The following is a 15,844-nucleotide window of genomic DNA, read 5'->3' on the forward strand; positions in this document are numbered from 1 at the left end:
AGTAGACCTTACTTCTAATTACAGAATTGGGAGGAAACAAAGAGTCTGAGCTCTGGGCACACAAGCTGATGCAGTTGATGTACAATGTCCTGCTAGATAACCTCCAAAGACTTGGTTGTAATTTTCTCAATCTCTATTTTTCGTAGGAACTTGGTAGAAAGCAAGGGACAGTGAAGTCATCATCCAGGAGGAACTAACATGAAAAATATTTTGCAGATATATTATTATTATTTTAAAATCATTTGTCTTAATTTTTAAACTGCTTATATAAAATGAATGTTTATCCCTTGAAATGAATTACATTAAAATTTAATGCAGATATTTCAGGTGCCTTCAGCTCAAAATAATTTGGGTAATTTTTAACAATTGTTTATAATAAATAAATTTATCTTTAAAGGACAGCTGAGATACATAATTTTTATGAATTTACACTTACAAATTTTTAGTAGAGTATTGTACCTAGGGGAAAGTTTAATACATAATAGGTATTCAGTAAAAACTTTTTGAAAAAATAATTGAAGAGATAATAGGTTAGCCTGGATTTGCCATTTAATCAGTTCAGTTCAGGGTCTTGAGTATGTACATATGAATCATTGTTAAATAAACATGGAATTATTTTGTAAATTAAAAGTAATGTATGTACATTTCTTAGATGATGTCTAACATGCAGTAGACATCCAATGAGTCATAAATCGTGCATAGTGTTTACTTTTGGAATAAAGTGAGACAGAAGAGAATGGGTATTTTCTCTGTCTCTCTTGTATAACCTAGCATAACCCACCTTTCTTGAACATAGGCTTATGTTGAGTGGGAAGCAAGGGAGTAATCACATGGAAGAATGTTCTGCTTTCAGGAATTAATGCATCCTATTCCTAAATAATTAACTACAGGTAAGTATATGATAGATGGATGGATAGATAGATAGGCAGACAGGCAGATATTCTCAAACAGCAATTAAAGTAAACATTACAACTTAATTCAGTATCTCATATTACAATTCAAGAATTTGAGAAAATATTTTCTAAAATAATGATATTAGGCATAGAAGAGACACACATAGTGGCTATATAGAAATCTCAAACTTATACAAAAGCAATGAAAGTTCCCCTGATAGATATCAGTATGGGAATGTTGTGTTTACATTAAACCCTGTATTTTAGAATGACTTAGTATTGTGGTTGGCAGTTTTGCCTCCTTAATCTTCAAACCCTTGATATTGCACCTATGAATATGTCAGCTTACATGCTAAAAGAAACTTTGCAGAGGTGATGAAGGGTATGATGAGGAGACTATCCTGGATTAGATAGTTTCAGTCTAATCACTCCAGTCCTTAAAGGAGGAGAGCCTTTTTTTCAGCTGAATTCAGAAAGATGCTGTGATGGTTAATATTGAGTGTCAGCTTGATTGGATCGAAGGATGCAAAGTATTGTTCCTGGGTGTGTTTGTGAGGGTGTTGCCAAAGGAGATTAACATTTGAGTCAGTATGCAGGGAGAGGCAGACCCACCCTCAATCTGGGTGGGCATCATCTAATCAGCTGCCAGAGCAGCTAGAATAAAGCAGGCAGGAGAAGGTGGAAGAGCAGACCCGCTGAGTCTTCCTGCCTTCATTTTTCTTCTGTGCTGGATGGTTCCTGCTCTCGAACACCGAACTGCAAGTTCTTCAGCTTTGGACCTTCTGGACTTACACTAATGTATGTCAGGGGCTCTTGGGCCTTTGGCCAGAGACTAAAGATTGCACTGTTGGCTTCCCTACTTTTCAGGTTTTGGGACTTGGACTGGCTTCCTTGCTCCTCAGCTTTCAGACGGCCTATTGTGGGACTTCACGTTGTGATCGTGTGAGTTAATTCTCCTTAATAAACTCCCCTTTATATACACATCTATCCTATTAGTGTTGTTCCTCTAGTGAGCCCTGAATAATACAGATGCTCTGGAAAAGGGAGGGAGGGGAGAAATTCAAAGCCTGAGAAAATTTCAACCTAGAGGAAGGGGGCTGTTATACAGGGAAAGTGGGCTGCCTCTAGAGGCTGAGAAGACCTCAAGCCAATTGTCAGCAGGAAAACAGGGACCTCAATCTCAAAATCAAAATGCACTGAATTCTGCCAGCAATCTGAGTGAGCAAGGAAACAGATTATTTTATATTCCCCGAAAAGCCATGGTACTCTGTCAACATTTCGACTTCTTCCTGGGGAGACTTGGAGCAGAGAAACTAGCTGAAATCACCAAATTCTGACCTCTTGAACTGTGAGATAATCTATTTGTGTTGTTTTATTTCACTAACGTTGTGGCAATTTGTTATAGCAATAGAAAACTAATGCAGGCATAATGGAGGATTCAGACAATTACAAATTTATCCAGCTTTCATTTGCTTACTTTTAAATCTTTCCAATATGAACAACAAAAACATGTTAATTTTGTGACTTGCCTCAGTTAACAAAAGGAAAGTTCTGGTGTGAAAATGTTAATATAATACCACATATTTTAGGCAAAAAAAGTTGTGAAATAGTCTCATATAATTATAACATACATATTTTCTATTTTTATGTTTACTGAATGAATGAAATTTAAAGAGTTTGAGTTAAGTTTCTGAAAATTAAACACAATTGCTTATATGCAAATTGAAAACTTGCATCATTAGTTGAAATCTAACTATTTTTTGTTTTATATTTGAAATTGCAGTGACAATGATTTCCATTTAGCTCTAAAGCCATTAAGCAAGACAAATTTCTCAAGAAAAGGTTCTTAATGTAGTCCCTGAAGTTAAATGTAACAATTGTCTATCTAAAATTGCTCTTGGAATCCTACTTCGCAATAATCATTTGCAAATGTAATATTTTTCAGTTACCAAAACTATTTTACCTTTACTGAATTTTCCTGTGGATGTTCTGAAATTATTCCTTCCCTTCCTTTAATTGCAGATTTTTCAAATGTAGCTTCCAGATAAGCTTCCAGGTAGCAATCATGATCTGAATCACTGAAGCCCTGTGTAGTGATGTGTAATCTCTTAGTCCCTAAGAGGTTCCACAAATATCATCTCCTATACACGTTTTGAACCTCCTAGATGATGATACAAAGCACTTATAGTCAGACTATTCAGTCCTGGGAGATTTTTGAGGTCTAAAATCTCACAGTGATTCTTTGGTTCTTGTATTTGTTGTTCATCAAGTCACATAATTCATCAAATTCATTTCTGGCTCAGACCTTGCCATATTTAGGGGCTAAAAGAACCACTACCTAGAGTTTGATTGAATTCTAAGGCCAAGATCATAGTCTTTGTTTTCTTGTTATCTTCTATGTGCATTTAGTAATCTCATATCACTGGGAAGTCTAGAATGTCCAAAAGCCTAGATGATGTACTGTGGAACTCACATGATCCCTTTGATAAGGGTGAGAGTCTATACAGGGATAGATACAATGAATAAACTAAACTTTAATCCACTGCCTGTATAATTGAATCTGTTTTAAACAAACCCTAATTTTTTAATTAAAGCTCCTCTGACCATTGAAATCAATTGTATTTGTATACCTAAAACAAGCCATGGACCCGAATAAGGAGTAGATTAGAATACAGACCAGGAATGGAGTAAAGAGGCCTAAAGTAAGGAATGACTAATTTACAAAATAACAAATACAAAGATAGTAACAAATATCCCAGCCTCAAAGTTGTAATTAATAATGATAATAATAGTAATAATAGATACATATTGACTATGTGTGTGCTCAGCAGTGTTTTATGTATTGTATGGACTCATAAGAACAGAGAGCCCCCAGCTCAATGGAAATGGGCATATTATGTAAAAAAAAAAAAAAACACACAAACAAAAACTGTCTTGTTAAAAACCAATATATTTCAGGTTTTCTTTTCTTTCTTTCCTTCTTTCAGCCTGCCTTTCTTTCTCTCTCTTTCCTTCCTTTTCTTTCTTTCTCTTTCTTTCTTTCTTTTCTTTCTTTCATCTCTTTCCTTTCCCAGTTTATCTTCCTATAAATATTGATTACCTGAAATTGGTGCTACTGTAACAATGACAATAAAATGCACAGTATTTACTTTAAGTCTGGGCAGTAAACAGCAAGAGAACTCTTACTGGAGGCTGTAAGAATGCAATTTGTATTATGCAACAATGAAACATAAAACTGTCACTTGTGATACCATGAAAGAGAGAAAATATCCCAGTGAACCTGTAGCTTTAGGTCAAAAGTTGAACAAGTTTAACAAAGAGAATTTGTGATGGCTGCATTTGTAATGGTACTATAGGAAAGAGATGAGCTTGGAAAATAATTCAATGGTTTTCATGCAAATACATGATGTTACTGTTTATAATTTTAGGGGTGTGTAGGGTTGAAACACATTTTTAACCACAAACATTAAAAAGCAAAATTGAGAAATGATTTGATCAGCAAAGGTCAATCAAAACTCAGATTCACAGTAAAGTCAAGTGTATGTCTATCACACTCACTGTTAAAACTATACAGTAGTTTAAGATGATGCTCAGTCAATCCTTTCAGTTGAACAAATAGTGCAAGGAAATGAGACTGAAGGTGAGGCTGTTCTACAGAATCCTGGCAGGATCAAGGTACCCAAAATTAAATCTAAAGGGAGAGTCATATCATTAAAAGAAGAGTAGGTTTTATAACCAGAAGTTATTACACACACACAAAAGACTTGAATCTTTAAGGGGGTTATTCTGAAGCTGTCATTACAGGATTAACAAGAATTCTGGAGAGAAATATAGTTACAAGTACGCATTAGTCAGGCTGCAGTTTGATCCACTTCCTTGTAACCAAAGTCAAAGTCACTAGATATCGACCATTTGCATGTCCATTGTTCTTATTGGTAGGATACCTGAAGTTAGAATCATAAGACTTTTAAGAATCCTGAATTCCAGCAGAACAGCTGATGCCAACCCGAAAACCCCACATAAGAACCAAATCAGCATGAGAATGCAGTTTCTTCTTCTCCCTGTCTCATGACTGCACCCTGCACTCTTCAACCAATCAACAATCTCCACACATCAGCCCACTCCAAAACCTTTAAAAACCCTACCCTCAAACTCCTCAAGAAGACAGCCCTCAGGTTTCCTCCTGTCTCTTTGTTCAGCAGCTCTACAATTAAACCTCTTTCTCTGCTGCAACCTGATGTCTTGGTGTATTGATTTGTCTTGTGCATAGGGCAATGGGCAATGAACCTTTTGAGGCTATAGTTCCACTAAGTAATCCACCTCTCTGGACTAAAAAATAAAATGACCTCAATATTCTGAAGATGTAAAACAAGCCTATAAAAAAATCCTGCACAGCCTCCAGAGAAGACAAATTCTCAAATTCCCTCTTTAAGTGAAGACAAGAAGGATAATAGAAAGTTAAAGAACTCCCAAAGATCAATCCCATGGATGATGGAGAACAAGGTACAGAACTGGATTGCTAATCCCAGGAAGTGAAATTAGGGTCTAATCAAGGAATACACTTCCAGTGTAAAAGCACCTCATAAATTCCACACAGCTGGATTTCAGAATTGCTGTTGACCAATGACCATTATATCTCCTGTTCTTCCCATATCAAAATGGTCACTGTGGTTGTCTTGTGTCTGCTTCACTATGTAATATTTGGTAGGGGAAAGGGGATCTTTGACACTTAGGTCAATAGGAATCACATCCAGACTTCATTTAGAGACTATCACATTATCTAGATTCCTGGATTTTAGTTAGATACTAACATTGCTTGGGACTTTGTGTTCCCCCTACCTGCGGAAACAGGAGAAACAGGAGAAGTAAACAGTTACACCTTATGGAACATCTTCTCCATTAATATTTTCTTAATAGAACATTTTTTTGCTTTTTATATTCAAACTTAGTAGAACTTATATATTTCTCAATGTAAATTTTTTGATCAATATTTATCTAAAAAAATTTCAAAAACTCAATAGCAATATTTTAGCAAAAATGGTATATGTGAAAGTCTCAGGTTGCATAACAAATACATTTGACAGAACTTCTAAATCATATGCAGCTATTTTGAAAACTTGTAGAGTATCAACAAAAGAAATACCATTCTTATATGAAGCACATCACAGTGTCATTGTCAGTTAAAATATTCTCTGTGACTTTGTACTTGTGTTGAACATCTTGCCACATTACTTTTTATATTTCCATAGTACTTGTCTGAAATAGTAAAACAAGTCCTCCAAACAATAAAGAAATTTGTATAAAAATTATTGAGAAAAGCTGTCTCAATGGAAGAAAACTTACTGAATGCAAAAGAACTGCTTGTTAACAACCGTATTGTTTGGTAGTTAAGAACAAAAGATGTAAGCAATTTATATACTTAGGCAATAGTTCATAATGTATATTCTTTAATGCATTTTAAAAAGTAATATATTGGTTGTAAATATTTGACTGATGTGTAACTCATTAGGAATATATTTCATTTTATTTATTAAGAAATAGACTACGTGTTAGTATTTTCACACATAAACCTCTAATTTGCAGGAATAAATTACTGTGATTAATGGGAGATCCCTGTAAAAAAGAGGATCAACCAAGTTTTTGGTGACAATGAAGACAGATGTGACCATTATTTGTGCTGTTGAAAAATATCCTCATTGTCCAGCCCACCTTCTGGACACAAAGTAGTTGCACTTCCTGAATTCTGTCTGGAGGATGGGGCTGGGTGGTGAGTTTCAGTCCGTGAGGTGTGGGTGGAAGAATGCACATCATTTCTGGACCAAAGTACTTAATCCACTATGATGTCCTCCAGTGTGTTATTTCCTCCAGCTACTGTGAAAAGTAATATTAGCTTTGGTCCTTGAATGAGGATGGCATACACACCAGATGGGCTATAATGGACACCTAACATGAATGGAAAAAAAAAAAAATCCTGTGTTGTTTTCCCTCTTTGGGGCAAGTGGGAGGTGAGTTTTACTTGAAAAATCTAGTCTGATCTCTACTGTTTCTCTACAACTTCATTATGACTGAACAAGCCCAAATACTGTCGTCTCTACTCTGATTTACTATAACAGACTTATAATTGATTTTTCTCTTTCATGTTCGTAATCTGCAAGTCTTCTTTCCATAAAGGGAGAATAAATTTTTTTAACATGCAAATAAGATTGTGTCAGCAGTTCTAATGTGCCTATGGATAATTCGAGTAGAGTATAAGTAAAATTTACTAGTAGGTGTTCCAGGAACTGTGAGGCCAAATTTTAGAAAGTCCATTATTATGGATGTTAGAGTTCCCAAGCATAAAAGAGAATAATGAATAGAAAGAAAGGTTATAATTCAGTTAGTGGCTAAAGTCACTGAATATTTACAATGTGGCAGATACTCTTCAGTTCTCACATCACTCTAATTCTCTTACAACTTCTCCTACTTTATATATGAGGAAATTTAGTGACAGAAAGATTATGGTAAACATAATGGTAAAATATGTCTTAGGTAACACAATTGTTAACGTAATAGAAGTGGGATTCAAACTTGCCACAGAGCCTAACACTTTTAACTGCCAAAAAACAAAAAAAGTCCTGGAAGTTCTATGGACAGAACCAATAAAAAGTGGGCAAAATGAGCTCATGAGGAGTTTACGAAAGTGCCTGTTACAATGCTGAATGCAAAGAAACTGCATGCTTTGTACTTATATTCTTATCTGGATGCTTTATAGGTACCAGATTTTCTCTGCTCGTTCATCAGTAGATAGATGAATGCTCCTGATTTCCACTTGACAAGTTAATGCATTTTGGAAGTGTAAATACTCAAATAAAATTCAAAATCAATGTCTAATAAAATTTTTCTGAGCCTGGACTCCACCACTAGACGACGTATGCATGTAAGAAATCCGCACTTGTACTCACTAACTCTATAAAGATAAAAATAAAAATTTTCTTTTTTTTTTCTGTAGTATAAAGAGCTCCCTTGGTGCAGGTGAGTATGTTATTATTCATGCTCTATCATATTCCAAATTTCATTTTATGCTACAGGTTAGCATATCAACTACTATCCTCATTTTCCATCGAAAGGTCAGTGTTGCTCTTTGTGTGGTTTTTGAGCAGAAGAAATATGCATTCTGAACAGTGTTATAAATGTATTAATTATTCCTTAATAAGTTATTATGCTACTTGGATGACTATAAGAATGTAATATATACCACTAGGTAAGTTATATTTTCTCAAGTAGAAACAAAGAATTGAAAAACTAGAAGATTATCTTATGATACCTAGTTTAACTTCCATGTTCCATAGGTGAAGAAATTGAGTCCCAAGTAATTAAGTAATTTTCCCTGAATTTCAGAAGATACTAGTAAATAGGGATAAATTGAGGACCATAACTGAGGGCCCTTGAATCTGTGTTCCATGCAGCTTATGTAATTAATAAAATAAAAGCCTCAATGTTACACAGCAAATATGTCTATCTACAGAAATTTATTAAATAGTATTTTTAATAGTAAATGAGAAGTCAAAAAGGTTGGCTCATATAAAGATGCTATGTAATGTGTTTTTCTTGCTACCACAACGTAATCATTGCATTGTTAGGGTTGTGTTTTCTCTGAACTATCCATCATAAGATTTATTTTTCTGACTTTTGTATATCTAATGCTTTCTTACTTAGATCTTCTAGTAATTCACATCTGAGTTCACTTTGCTCTCAACACTTGTCTAAGCAGGGTTAGGCTACAATGGTAACACTTTACCTTCTTGCAGTGTGCTATATTTCATTTTGTAATTATATGAAAAGACATTTTAAAAAAGAGGAAAGAAAAGCTCAATGTATTTTACAGAATGCATTTTGTGCCAAGTCTGAAGTACCATATACTTGTGAATACCAGAGAGTTTTCAAAGCATTTTCATTTTATTTCACATTATTTCATGTAATTCTCCCACTAATCTGTAGAGATAGGCGAGTAGGTTTTAATGTCTCTGTTTTACAGATGAGAAAAACTTGGCATTGGAAGGATAAGTGGCTTGCCCAAGTTCACATTGGTATTAAGGGGTGAAGCTGTCCATTATTCAGTGCTTCTCCCTCTACAGTTTACTGAGATAATCAGTGTTACTTAATAGTAGCTGCCTAGAACATATCTACTATAATTATAAAATACCTACTCTCAAAGCCACAAACTGGCCCTTTTCCCGTTTCTCACACTTCTATAGAACAGGGGTCAGCAAACTAAAACCCACAGATCAAATTGGAGTCCTTCCTACCTTTGTAAATAAAGTTTATTAAAACACAATCACAGTCATTCATTTACATATTGTCTATGGCTGTTTTCCTGCTGCAATGGCAAAGGTAAGTAGTTGGGAGAAAGGTCACATGGTCCCAAAGTCTTCAGTACTCTTTGGCCTTTGCCTTGAATGTGTGCTGACCCCTGCTAGAGAATATGAAAAGCTAAAGTATACTTCCAGACTCTTGCAGCTATTCTTTCAGAAACTACAGAAATCTCTAGGTAATGTTTCCAGGAAATGTTTTTAAAATAAACAGACTTGACTGGCTTGGCTCTTCTTTTCTTCGTCCCTTTCCTATATTTGCTTCTTCCAACCTGTACTGTGAACAACACCTGGGATTGCAGTCGTTACTTTGCATCCATGAAGAGACAAACATATGCACAAATGATGACAGATAGAAAGAAAACAGAGTTAGGGTGCCTAATTACATTTCTGAGCAACCTCTTCAGCCCTGGACTTCCAGGATCTATAAAGAATTCTCTACATATTAAATACACTGTTAGTAGTGTAACTTGATTATAATTTAAAAAAAATATAATGGATGCATTCGAATGTCCTGTCATTTACTGAGTCATAACAATAGTGTTAGCTTCCATGTTAAGGCCACTAAATATTGAATCACTTTAGGATTCAGCATTTTACTCCTTTATCTACACCCACTCCCTTAGCGATCTTATATAATCTCATGAATATACAGTGTTTATGTGATGATTAATCTTAATTCTATCACAAGGCCAGTCATCTATTCAGCTAGCTACTCAGCAACTCTACATGGAAGTTTATCCGTATTTCAAACTTGACATCTGCAAAACCTGATCCTCTTGAAGATTTCCCCATTCCAGTTAATAGTAATTTAATGTTTCAATGCTTGAGCCAAAAACTGTGGGGTCATCCTTAATTTCTCTCTGTCACCTACATTCCATATTTTTAGCAAATCTAGTCATAACCCCATCAAAATATTTCCTGAGGCCCTGCAAGCTGAAGCTTATTCCTTGTTATACAGGTGAGAGGAATATGTCAGATTGCCAGTGCCTTCCTCTTCTATAACTAAAAGTTCTTTGAGTCTAACATCTGGATAAATTGTGCCCAACATTAAACTTCATTTTTCTTCTGTCTCTATAGAAATGCTTCTTATTAAAAATCAATTTGCCTTCATCACAGACAGAAGCCTAGACCATCTGAGATGCCATCTCCTCATATTGGAAATAGCTGTTTGACTGAACTGATCTAGTTTCAGGACTAGTCTGCAGTTCATTTAAGTGCTGTGCTAAAACTGTTGGTAAGGATATCAACATCTTTGTCACATAAGCCTAGGAACACTAACTGGGAACCCCATGAGTACATGCAGATAACTGCAAAGTGGTTTTATTTTTATTTCCCTTGTGCATAACCCACCTCACCCCCCAACTATGCCTCTTGTCAACAGGAAAAAGCTAGAGTGATCATCAGCCTTTTCCCATCTCTATAGCCAACACCTTAAGAGTAAGGTGCTATGGAACCCAAAGCAGGGTTTAAAACTACCTTTGCAAATTATATCAGGGAGAAAATTACGACAGTCAAAGAGATCTGATTTAACCCCCCTGCCCCATCTTGCCTTTCCCTTCAACATTCCTGAGCTTAGGCTAAGCTAACTTTGAGAGACATTTAGTTTATATGACTTTCATCTTATTTTGTTATTTTTATAGAGATGAGGTCTCCTATGTTGCCCAGGGTTGTATCAAACTCCTGGATTCAAGCAATCCTCCCACCTTGGCCTTCCAAAGTACACGGATTACAGGCATGAGCCACAGCAGCCAGACAATATAAAATTTAGTTTTAAATGATAATAGGCCTCCCCCAAAACTCAACCACCTTTGTAAATCTAATGAAACATTATCAGGCTAGAGGGAGGAGCTAAGGTGTGGTCTGATCACAACATATGCAACATCACTACTGTAGATTGCCCTTTTGAGATATTTGTTCAGGTTTTTTGCGTGTCTGACACCTGGACCTGACTGCTCCTGTGGCTCCACATGGGAGCGACTCAGCTTAAGAGGATAGATTTGCCCTCCTACAATTTCATCTCTGCCTGAACCAATCAGCAGCAAAGTACCCATTACCTGGCCATCCCATCCCTTCCCTCAAACTGTCTTTGAAAAACTGCTAACCTAAACGCCTGAGATGAGATTGATTTGAGTAACAACCCCATCTTCTGAGTAGTGTGGCAGGCCTTGTGTCAACTAAACTTTTCTTTAGTGCAATGCCATGGTCTTTACTTATGCAGTGGGCAGGAAGAACTGATCAAGCAATTATACTTCTACTCTTGTCTTATTTGGTCTATTCTCTGTACCTCAGTCAGAATGACCCAGTAAAACTGAAAAGAAGACAAGGTCATTTCTCTGCTCAAAATTTTTCAATGATTTGCTGTCTTTCTTAAATAGAAGCCAAAATCTTTGACAACAACCTACAAAATGCTTTGCAATCAGTCCCACTTCCTCCCCAACCCTACCTTGTTATTTCCATGACCTCAACTCATAGGCTTTTCATTCATTGTCCTCTGGCTACACTTTCTTGCTTGCTTGTCTTCCTGAACATGCCAAGCATTCTCCTGCCTGGAAGTCTACTCTGGTTATTCTCTTTGCTCACATTGCTGTTCACCCAAAAAGCTACATGGATATCTCTCTCTTGCAAATTTCTGCTCAAATTTGATTACCTCAGTGAGCTCTTCCTCGACTCTTCTGTATAAAACAGCCAACTATTAACCACTTCCCTTAAGATGACAGCAAGAATGAGGAAAAGAAAAAGAAAAATAAATAGAAGCATCAAAGATTATCCACTTCTCCTTCCCATTAGTACTTCCTATATTCTCTAATCTTCCATTCTTTGCTTATTTCTATCATTAATGTTTTATTATGATATATAATTTATGTACTATAATATACACTACTCTTAAGTATTTGCTTTTGCTCCTTAACTCTTATGTCTTCTATGATACTATATACTTTACTTTTATTTATTTAGTTATTTATTTTTTGAGGCAGGATCTCAATTCTGTCACCCAGGCTGCAGTGCAGTGGTGTCATCACAGCTCATCAATGCAGCCTCAACCTCCCAGGCTCAAGCAATTCTCCCACCTCAGCCTCCTGAATAGCTGGAACTACCAGTTTACACCACCACAGTCGGATATGTTGTTTTTTAAAAATTTTTTGTAGAGATGGCGTCCTCGTATGTTGTGAAGGCTGGTCTTTAAGTCCTGGGCTCAAGAGATCCTCCACCTCTGTGTCTAAGATTAAAGGCTAAGATTAAAGGCATGAGCCAACACACTTGGTCACATTTATTTATTGTTTACTAAATATCTTCCTGAATTTAATTTAAAAACGATAAAGGCAGAAATTTTATTTGTTTTATTTGTAGAGAGCCCACAGATTTTTTAGTAAGTTTCTGGTGAAGAATTTAATATGCATTTTCTCATTTAATCCTCACATTAATGAGTTATTTCCTCCACAGAAAAAAGGAAAAAAACTCAAATTTATTATATTTAAAATAATTGGCATTAGTCACATTGCTAGTAAGTAGTGATGGAACTGACGACCAGTGTGGAGCAGCTGCTGCAAGGACGCAGGCTGCACAGCGTGAGACATGGACAGGGTTTCATGTTCTGCAAAGCTAGTGGGAGCCAGGAGCAGGTGAGAGCCCAGATCACTACTCAGTTGATGAGGCAGAAGCCTGCGCTCCCTGGCACAGCTGCAGCCACCCAGCTGTGGCACTGGACTCCAGCATCGCTGCACTCTTGGGGGCCCAGGAAGCTCCTTGCCATCGCAGGTTTAAAAGTACCTGCTCCTGCTCCCTGGCCTCTCCCCACTTCCAGCACCCGCTCTGGCATGGAGCAAAGTTGTGGCCAAGCCTGGGCACTGTTGCAACTCGACCAAGTGTGCGGGCACTTGGGGCACTGCTGACACACCAGCTCCCTGCTGCCTCAGCTTCCTCCAGACTTTGGACACCAACAAGCACACGAGGGAGGCTGGCGGGCGGGGTGGGTGGTGAGAGCAGCTCAGCATGGGCCTGCAGCACCCCTGAACACAAACAGCCTGGGCACTGTGGACAGCATGTTGATGGTGGCAGGAGGCAGACAGGCCCTTGGGTGGAAAGGGGTGCATCCCAAGTGAAACCCCACCTTCAAGGCAGGGATGGCCTGAAGCCTGGGGGCCAGGTTGTCAGTTCCAGCTGGAGTCAGCTACCCAGAGTGAGAACTTATGGTGCTTTTTTCGGGCCTGCCAATGACAGCCCATGGACAAATAAGCGCATATTTCCTCCCTTCTGAGCCCACTGAAACCCTGGACTCAGCCAGACTCGGACGTATGTCGGGACTACCAGCTGTGGGAAGGAACTACCCACTTCAGGTCTCCTGGAGTCATAAGGATGACCTGTCTGCAGAAAGGAGCGATCCACTAGGGGTCTCCTCTAAGCTGTTCTGTTGCTCAATAAAGCTCCTCTCCACCTTGCTCATCCTCCAGTCGTCCACATACCTCATTTTTTTAAGAGGCAGGACAAGAAGTCAGGACCAACTGAATGGTGGGAATGAAAGAGCTGTAACACAAACAGGGCTGAAACTCCCCCCGATCGCCATGCTGTGGTCGATGAAAAGGAGAGAAGAGCTGAAGAGGCCCTTTGGGGACGCCAGACCTAGGGGCTCCCCGAGCCAGGGCCGTGACACCCTCTTTGGGGCTCTGTGGTTCCTGGCGTCTCGAAACTTCTGGGTGCCACCGCATTCCCCTCATCCGGACACAGGTGCCCACAGTGGAAGCTGCTTGTGGTACATCTGATCCAGCCACAGCCTTACACAGAGTAGGCACCTTGCCGGTGCCTGGAGCTGCCCACTGCGCTGCAGCAGCCAGGCGTGCGCAGTGGGTGGACCCCACGCTCACTTTCTCACATACCCCTTGCCACTCCGTGCCTGGCTTACCCTTGGCCGGCGTGGGATCCTAGCCAGTAGTGCAAACCAAGCACAGCCTGCCAGGCCGACTGGGCAAAACGAGCCCAGTGGGCCCAAGCAAAACTCAGGCAAACTCGCTACTGGCCACAGAGATTTCCAGCTGGAAAAGCAACACCCTAAGGAACTCAAGACAGTAGTGTTGCCAAGATTTTAACTTAGAAATTGTGAAGTCACAGAATACCCTCTTAATTACCTTGCTCTATATTCTCCTAGCTGCTCTGTAGAACAAAGTTCAGACAAAACAAATAGTAATATGATTGAAATGGAGATTGGCAGGATACTATAACAAGCAGATATCAAGCTACTTCAGAACAATATCCTCTTAGTTGCCAAATCTAAGAGAAAAAGCAAATAAGCTCATAATAAAATACAGAGAACAAAAAAGCTGAGAATGTATGATTAAGATAATATCAATATGAGAAAATACTACATTTAAAACTAGTTGTCAGTAGAAGGAGGAGTAGAGAAAGGAAGAGAATAGAACTCTATTAAGTCAAGTTTCAGGAAGAATTTTCCAGTCTGAAAAAATAAGAAAAGTTATTAGGGAAGTAATAAGGGGTCATTTCTAGAAGAATAAAAACCTGTATATGTTTATCTATTAACTCAAAAAAAATATTCAACCCTTTCATCTTGAAAGAGAAAGAGATGCATTTTAATAATGGATTATTTAAATGCATCTCTTTCTCTTCCCAAGACCCCAATAATGTTATGACAAAGTAACACCAATAATGTGAAAACCCATAGAATTGTGACTACAAAAATTGAGATATTTCAGCACACCTTTAGCAGATCTAAAGTGAATTTAAGAGGTAGGAACCATTTAGTAGAGCCAAAAACGATAAAACCTGAAATTCTCTAGAGTAGAATGTTAATGAATGGTGAAAGATTCTGAATAAGGAAGCAAAAATTGCCATGGAAAGCAGGGAATGAGGCAAGATTATAAAAACACAGAACCTGTTTTTACCTCAGGACTCTTATCTTTACCTCAAGTACACAGGTTCTGTTGCTGTTTGAGATCAGTGTTTTATTTGCTAAATAAATATGGAGCAGAGGATCCAGACTTGACTCCCCAGGTGTAAGAGAGGAGTGAGACACAAAGCTGGAAAAAAAGAAATAAGAAAAATTATTTTATCTTTCAGTTTCTTCTCATCATCCCTAAGCTCTCCCACATCTTATGGAGGGATATAATCTCCTCCTTTCAGATTAGCCAGTATCCTGCCTTTAGCTATAGTCCTACATTTATTGTCTGTGTAATTACTGAGAGAAATAAGATGGTAATTAACTTTCAAAATGGGCACTATAGCTGTAACAAAATCTTTGAAAGCAATTGACATACAAAAATTCCACAAATAAAAGTAAGTGTAAGCTCAGATAATACAATAGTACATTATTCATAGAATAATGCTTTTCCCATTCCATTGTATTTTAAACCTATGAACCCAAATGCCATACTGGAAAGAAATGTTAGGGAAATGTCAGCAGTAATTCAGTGGGTCCATGAAAGGGCTTCAACTTGGCAGGAAACCTCTAAAATTATATGCAGGATCATATTTGTATTTTCATGGTGATGGTTTTCACGAAAGTATCTCTAAATGAATTTCAAAACTAATTCTTGCATTAAAAAGAGTATTTTTTTTCCTTTAGGAAACTTTTTAATACATAGGCTATCCATG

General features: G+C 37.7%; 1 protein-coding gene across 1 annotated transcript in view; it reads right to left on the reverse strand.

Annotated features, from left to right (window-relative positions):
• The window catches only part of EYS (eyes shut homolog), a 1,986,267-nt gene that overhangs the window by 1,903,548 nt on the left and 66,875 nt on the right, over window positions 1-15,844 (reverse strand). Inside the window, 1 exon segment of the mRNA NM_001374351.1 lies at window positions 15,156-15,270. The gene's annotated coding sequence lies outside the window, so the exon portion shown is untranslated.

This window comes from Pongo abelii, chromosome 5 (genome assembly GCF_028885655.2).
Source record: "Pongo abelii isolate AG06213 chromosome 5, NHGRI_mPonAbe1-v2.0_pri, whole genome shotgun sequence".
NCBI lineage: Eukaryota > Metazoa > Chordata > Mammalia > Primates > Hominidae > Pongo > Pongo abelii.